The sequence below is a fragment of the Camelus dromedarius genome, unplaced genomic scaffold, assembly GCF_036321535.1.
Source record: "Camelus dromedarius isolate mCamDro1 unplaced genomic scaffold, mCamDro1.pat HAP1_SCAFFOLD_15, whole genome shotgun sequence".
Taxonomy (NCBI): Eukaryota; Metazoa; Chordata; class Mammalia; order Artiodactyla; family Camelidae; genus Camelus; species Camelus dromedarius.
Genome location: NW_026989805.1, coordinates 87,465 through 95,585, shown reverse-complemented (window position 1 = coordinate 95,585; position 8,121 = coordinate 87,465). Strand labels below are relative to the sequence as shown.

The 8,121-nt window shown below is 37.8% G+C and overlaps 1 long non-coding RNA gene across 1 annotated transcript; it reads left to right on the top strand.

Moving 5' to 3' along the window:
• Nucleotides 1–984: 984 nt before the first annotated feature.
• LOC135320802 (uncharacterized) lies at nt 985–4,415 on the top strand. The gene is made up of 2 exons (XR_010380130.1): nt 985–2,752; nt 3,984–4,415. It is a non-coding gene; the product is annotated as an uncharacterized LOC135320802 (long non-coding RNA).
• The last annotated feature ends 3,706 nt before the right edge of the window (nt 4,416–8,121 follow it).

The window sequence follows — 8,121 nt, the reverse complement described above, 5'->3', positions numbered from 1 at the left end:
GAGTTTCGCCTCCTACTCCTCCACTCCTACATTGCTTTTCCACCTGCCCTCTGGTAACCACTAGTTTGCTCTCTCTATCCTTGAGTCTGCTTCTTTTTTGTTACATTCACTAGCAGTGAATGACATTTTAACATGTTAAAATCAGAAAGTTAAACTGTATGGATGTGCATGGTAATACAAGCCTTTATGCAGTTTTACAAGTTGTGCAGCAATTCAAATATTATCCATAAATAATTTTCTATCACATGAGATAATTTTTTCTTCCTTTATATGTGCAGCTCTGTTTCTTTGTTTAGTCACATATCATCGGAGATAAAAAATTGTTTCCAATTTTTGCCTGCGTCTTTCTGACACTTGGGTCTTTAACATCTGAATGCTTCTATTCTTTAACTGAAAATTCAATCTTAAATTGAAGATGTTAAGGCAGGTGTAATAGAGAGTAGACCGGACTGCTTGCTATGCCTCTAGAAATAGAGGTATGAAGATAATTAATTATCCTGAGAGGTGGAAAAGTCAAAAATATAAGTAGACTCAAGAAGGTTTTAGGTACATTTGAAGGTGAAAGATTAAAAATGAGTTATCAACACATCCTCCAGGCTTTATCCACAGTCATTAAGAATATTATCATGTATGGCATAACAAAGGGTATAATATAAATTTTCTCTGATGAACTGCAAGCTATTTCCTGGAGAGTAAGTTGAAATAGATTGTGAGTGCAGGAGATGGGTCCAAGATTAATAAAAATGTCTGCCATGGATGGATGTGGGCTAGTAGTAGCCTGGATGCCAGTTTTTGCCACTGCAGATGTAATAGATCTCTTCACATGGCTGTTCAACACTCAAACACTCTTGCCCTGGTAAACAGTATGCAGATTATTTTGTGGCTACCAATTCATCCTTCAAATTTAATTCTTGAGTTTTAAGTAGAGCTGACTCTACTTCCAAACTCCAGAAATAGACAAGGATCATGGAGTTGATAAGACAAACACAAAGGGATTTCCTCTGGCCCTAAAAATTGGATTCAGGAATGAACATTTGACCTTACCTGATGCCAGTAAAACCTACTTAGATTTTGGCTAGGTCTTTTATTTTTATTTTTATTTTTTATTGAAGTATAGTTGATTTATAATGTTAGTTTCAGGTATACAGCAAAGTGATTCAGTTGTACATATACATACATATTATATTTTCTTTCAGATTCTTTTCCATGGTATGTTATTATAAAAAATTGGATTGAGTTCCCTGTGCTATACAGTAGGTTCTTGTTTATCTACTTTATATGCAGTAGTGTGCTTATGTTAATCCCCATTCTCCCTGCCTTTCCCCTTTGTAACCATAGTTTGTTTTCTATGCCCATGAGTCTGTTTTTGGTTTGTAAGTAGAATTTGTATCACTTTTCTTTAGATTCCACATATAAGTGATATCATGTGATATTTGTCTTTCTCTGTCTGACTCACATGGCTGGGTCTTTTAAAAGAGAGGCTTCTTGTCTTTTTGGCCAAGGTCAATGCCTATCATTGTAGAAAATGATCCACTGAATCCTCGAATAAAGCCAGTGGTGAGGAGTGAAAAATGGAGCAAAACTAATTCCTAACTACATAAATTGGAATAAACTAAACATGAAGGTAGATACCCAAATAAATCTCAGTCATTTGAATAAATAAGTTCAATTTGACATAGGTCATTTTGGGTTGAGTCTTCCATCACTTGTAAATCTTGATGTAACTGACATGTCTCATCTGTTCGATCACCATCAATGTCAGTTCCAGTATTTGTGCTCATTGGACACCTGATAGCTGTTGCTTTAACAGTGGCCTGTGCGCGTACCACATCATGGCGAAGTTTGATGGGTGTCTATAATTTCATGAGCGCAAGAAAGGTGGACATGTTGTGTTGGGATATGAAGCTAGTTATGGAGCAGATACACAGGACAGCACACTCACACTCAAAGAGGAAACTGCTGTAAGGAGAGGCTGGGGCGAGTGCATTGCCTAAAAAGTTGTCTGGTTTGTTTTCCTTCCATACTGCACACGTTCATCAAGTGTGGCCATTCAAAACATGTATGTTCTGCAACAGTAACGGTGGTCCCTCTCCTCCCAGCAGGAAGTAAGCTAATAGCCGACAGAGAAGCAGCAGAAACGGGCACCAAGGTGGAGGGGGGAGGGGACACAAACGTGCCACTTGTCTTTGAGAGAGCGTGAGGGTAGGAGTTGATGCTGACAGAACAGTAAACCGCCCGGTTCATAGCTTGCTACAGCTCTGTCATGTTATCCTCTCATTTCTGTGGGTTATGATAATTAGGTCTTAGGTTTCTTGTCCTTGATCGGTACCAAGATATTCAACTAGCATGTATTTGTTTAATGGAATACAGGAATACGCTATTGAGAAACTATTGCTCTGTACACATATCCATGTCTACGTGTGATCCCTCTGCTGTGGATTTACAAGGGAAAACTGAGCACATATCCTTTTCCACCTAATTGTTTTTATTCTCCACACTCATCAGCCTCACAAGATATAATAAGTACTGTGTGTCTGGGTGTGTGAACGTGGGTTTCAAAAAGATTGAGGAGAATTTTCTGAGTTGGGGGTGGGAGAGGTTGGCAAAGGACACCAGCCTGAGAAAATATTTGGACATTTTAGGTTTGAGGTCCATCAAATGGAGTGGACTAGGTTGCCTGACATGCAGGAGAGCATGGATCTTCTGTGTTTGAGGATTACAGAGGTGTGCACGAGTGCCTCTCTGTCAGGAGGTAAGTGGGTATTGGATGGGTTCTTTGGAGATACACAAGGTAGACCAAAAGCTGACATTTCTACTGATGGTTAATATCTGAAACTGCTCAAACTCTGTGCCCAGGAGGAGACAGGTCCTTAGAGAAGGAGAGCTGTATGCATGTCTATAAAAACTTGTTAATATGTACTGGTGCCTTTGGAGTGGACATGAAACTAAGTGACAGTTAGGACTAAATACCCAGCCAACTTAAGTAAGGGAAAATAAACAAATTCACTATTTAGCAAATTCTAATCCATATGCTGGGATCGAATGTTCATGAGCGCTCCCATCTCAAAGTGCCCAGAGCTCTCACAGCATGTACGCAGGCTCTTTTTTTCTATGATCCTTTTTTATTTCCTAAAAGAAATTCTTGAGGAAAAGACAGTGAAAGAGAGTAGTTCTCAGGAAAAAGAAAACCTCCATTAACACACAGTTAATAAATCCACATAAAGGGATATAAAAATGAGTTTCCATGGAGACTGGGAAGTTGAGCCCTGGTGATACTCATCTTCCCCTCCCATTTCTTCTTTCCACAGGGAGGCTAGCAATGAACAGAAATGCCTCCTTTTGAAAATTTACTCTTTGCTCTGTAGTTCCACATTTGCTTTGTAACCTGGGGATGGATGGATACATATATATATATATATAATATATATATTTTGAATTCAGATTTCCAAGTTCCATTTCTATGATTTTGACTCAGAAATTACAGTTGGGTGTTTGGGACACTGATGGGCAGACAGACTTAGAAACTATTGACTTCATACATGGATTTCTAGGGAAACCAAATACAAAAGTGTAGACTGTTGTAATTAATAGGCCAATTGGAGATGAAGGAGAGAATAAAGAACATCCTGTTTGAAGGATATTTTTTCTACAGTAGAAAAATTATACACAGATGTAAAATTTTTTTTAGAAAAAAATATAATTCCTCACTTTAAATGATGTTTCAATCTATCAACATGCTTACAAATGATGTTTTTAAATTCCGCTCCTCATTGTCACTCTTCCAAGTTTTATAAATTCCCGTGAAATTTATAATAGGCAAAAGAATTAACAGATTAATTTTTGATGTATTTACATGGGCTCTCCATTAGAATTTTGAATCCATTCCATCTGTGATATTTTACATCACAATTAAAAAGGACCATAAATTTAATATGTGCATTTCTGAGATTATCATGGGGCTTGTTTTTGTTTGTTCAATTTAGGATCGATAGGTCCACAGGTTCTGCTTTGAATAGTACTGGAATCTACTGCTCACAGGACCATTTGATTTCACTCAATTGTTTCTTGACTTCATAGTCAACTCACAGGCTGGGTTCAAATGAATTGGGAGAATAATGAACACTTTCCTATTGATTCATCATTCTGGGAAACCTATCACAAGAGATGAAGATGAAGGGCCCCTCTTTTATGGGGCTGATGAAAGATAGCTTTCTCTACTCCTTTGTAATAGTCACTTCTTTCTGGCTTCTATAAAATAATGAATGTATTTTCTTTTCATGAACAGCTCTGTGTTTATTAAAAGAAAAAAATTAAGAAATTAAGTCGATAATGTATTCATAAAGTCTCATGTGTGAGTTCCATATTTCTAAATGAAGCCATAGGTATAATAAAAATGCAACCATTTTTGAAATTAACTTTTGTGTCATGTCTATTTCTTTTCTGTTCCACATGAAGGCTTTTCATCAGCTGATTAAAGGATGAAAATGGAATTAAAACCATGTGTTCATGTCTGCCTAGCATTTTATAGTTGAGAAATGCTATTCATAAAAATAGATGCTTAAAAGTAAATAACTCTGCATAATCTGTTCCCAGCTACACAATCAAGTTTAATTAATTTAACCTATTGCTAAATAGTTAAAAATTACAGGACAACATTCAAGCCTCCAGAGCCAGGTAGTCAAGGAGTGACTTCTGGACGGCAACCTCAAACACAGGGCATCAGATATAAAAAACAGGGGCAAGAGGTGTGTGTAACAGCGCCCCTCCAAGGATGCTGGTTCTCTTGTGAGTGAGCCAGAGGGAAGATACAGAGATGGTGCCTACCAGAAGAAAGAGAAAAACAAAACAAAACCCCAAATGCCTAGAGTTAAAAAAAAATTTAAAGATGGTACCCACAGGCTGGAACAAGGCAGAGGGAAAGCATGGAGACAGTGGCTTCTAAATGCAAGCCAAACCTGATGCCTGCCCCTGGGTCCAAAACTTTGAGACCAGCAAATGAACTCCCTTCAAATAAAGAATGGTCACCTCTCTATCTGCTGCCTCTGTGCTGAGCCCTGGGATGGCGAGTCCCTGCTTGAGCCCTTTAAGAGCTGTTTCTTAGTTGCATATAATCTTATGGGTCTCATGGGTGTCAGCCATGTTGGTTTTCAAACCTAAATGTTTTCAGGGTCCATCTCCAGGGCTCATGATTCAGATCTTAAAAGTTGGGGTGCCCAATGTGGGAATCAAACCCTTCACTCTTGGGGGAGAGCTCTGGGTTTTGAGTTTCTGATTGTGGGGCTCTACACAAGGAGTGCAGTTAATGACCAGATTGTGTCCCAGCTCTCCTACCTGCTTTGATGTGGGCTTCTCTCCTTCACCTGATACATTGGAGGCACTCAGTCAGGTTTTCAGAGGAAGGTGTTCCATATGTAGCTGCAGATTCAGTGTGACTGCAGGAGGAGGTGAGTTTGGGATCCTCCTAGGTTGCTATCTGGAACTGGAACTCCCCTTCTAAATTCTTAAACCCTGTCAATCACCAATTTATTCTTCACTCTGTAATTTTATCTTCTCAAAATAGCTATTTAAATTGAATCCTACTGTATGTATTCTTTTGAGATTCACTTTTTCCATTAATCATTATTCCCTGGGGATCTACAGTGGTCATTGGCATTATTTTATTATTTTCATGGCTGAATAGTATTCCATCGTGTATATATACCACAACTTCTTTATCCAATCATCTGTCAGTGGATATTTAGGTTGTTTCCATGTCTTGGCTATTGTAAATAGTGCTACTATGAACATTGGGTGCATGTGCCTTTTTAAATTAGAGTTCCCTCTGGATATAAGCCCAGGAGCGGGATTGCTGGATCATTTGGTAAGTTTCTACTTTTAGTCTTTTGAGGAATATCCATACTGTTTTCTGTAACGGCTATAACAAACTACATTCCCATCAACAGTGTAGGAGGGTTTCCTTTTCTCCTCATCCTCTCCAAAATTTATTGTTTCTGGACTTTTTAATGATGGCCATTCTGACTGGTGTGAGGTGATACCTTGTTACAGTTTTGATTTACATTTCCCTGATAATTAGTGACATTAAGCATTTTTTCATGTACCTATTGGCCATTTGTATGTCTTCATTGGAGAATTGCTTGTTTATGTCTTCTGCCCATGTTTGGATTGGGTTGTTTGGTTTTTTTGCTGTTGTTGTTGTTAAGTTGTATGAGCTGTTTATATATTCTGGAAATTAAGCCCTTGTCAGTCTCATCTTTTGCAAATATTTTTTTCCATTCTGTAGGTTGTCTTTTTGTTTTGCTTATGGTTTTCTTTGCTGTGCAAAAGATTATAAGTTTAATTAGGTCCCATTTGTTTATTTTTGCTTTTATTTTTATTGCTTGTGTAGATTGCCCTAAGAGAACATTGCTGAGATTTATGTTGGATAATGTTTTTCCTATGTTTTCTTCTAAGAGGCTTATAGTGTCTTGTTTTATGTTTAAGTCTTTAAGCCATTTTGAGTTTATTTTTGTGTATAGTGTGAGGGAGTATTCTAACTTCATTGATTTACATGCAGCTGTCCAGTTTTCCCAACACCATTTGCTGAGGAGACTGTCTTTATTCCATCATAAGTTCTTGCCTCCTTTGTCAAAGATTAATTGGCCAAAAGTTTGTGGGTTTATTTCTGGACTCTCTCTTCTGTTCCATTGGTCCATATGTCTGTTTTTGTACCAATACAATGCTGTTTTCATTACTGTAGCCCTATTGTATTGTCTGAAGCCTGGGAGGGTTAATCCTCCAGCTTCATTCTTTCTTCTCAGTTTTTGCTTTGGCAATTCTTGGTCTTTTGTGATTCCATATAAATCTTAGGATTATTGGTTCTAGTTCTGTGAAAAATGTCCTGGATAATTTGATAGGGATTGCATTAAACCTGTAGATTGCTTTGGGTAGTATGGCTATTTTAATAATATTAATTCTTCTAATCCAAGAGCATGGGATATTTTTCCATTTCTTTAAATCATCTTTAATTTCCTTAGTCAGTGTTTTGTAGTTCTCCACATATAAGTCTTTCACTTCCTTGGTTCTGTGCTCTTATTCAGAGTGACTGCACCATTTAACATTTCCACCCAGAAGGCATGAGTTATCTAGTTTCTCCGTATCATTGCCAGCATTTAGTTTTGTCCCTGTTTTTGTAATTTTAGACATTCTGGTAGATGTGTACTGATATTTTATTTTAATTTTAATTCACATATACTTAACAACAAATACTTTTTGACATGTCCTCTATTGGATATTTGACACCTGGCTGACTTCTGTGAAATATCTTTTGCCACTTTTCTAATTGGATTGTTTTTTGTTAGTTTTGTTCAGACATGTAGTTTACAAATATTTTTCTCCCAGTGTTTAGCTTGTCTTTTCTCCTCAACAGAGCACCTCTCAGAGCAGAAGTTTTTAATTTTCATGAAATACAGTTTATACTTCCTTATTTTATCGATCATGCTTTTGGTGTCAAGTCTAGAAAACCTTTGCCTAATCTGAGGTCCCAATGAATTTCTCTGATGGCCCTTTTTGTAAAATTTTTATCATTTTATATTTTACATCAATATGCATAATCTGTGGCCTCCTTACTGCCAGCTGGGGCTGGAAGTTCGGGTTCCCCATGCTGTCTCCATTGACACCACAGATGGAACAGGACTTGTTACTAACTGATCAACCCTCAGGTCTGACTCCCTCCTTGGCCTTCTCTGACCATCTTGGTAGAGAAGGTTAAGGTTGCGATGTCCAGAGACAACCTGCCAATCATGGAAGTCTCACTAAGTCTTTGCTGACCACGGTGGGTTGGAACCACAGTTTTTTCTTTAGCTTGGTGAGAATCAAGCAGTTATTGTCTAAAACTTTTCTCTCCTAAAACTACACAGTCTTTTTCCTAGTCCTTTTGCTAGAAGGAGAAAAAATTGTTAAGGTTCTTTTGACTGTGCCATTTGTTGTTTCCAGGTTACTGTTTTTCTGCACCATGTCTGAGATATGTGAGGCAAAAAAGAACACCTAGAAAACTCAGTGCTGGGTTGTTTCTTGGGTTCCAAGGTCCCTAGCCTGTCTGCCTTTTTCTCTCCAAGCTTGAGTCTACATATGAATGTCTTCTTT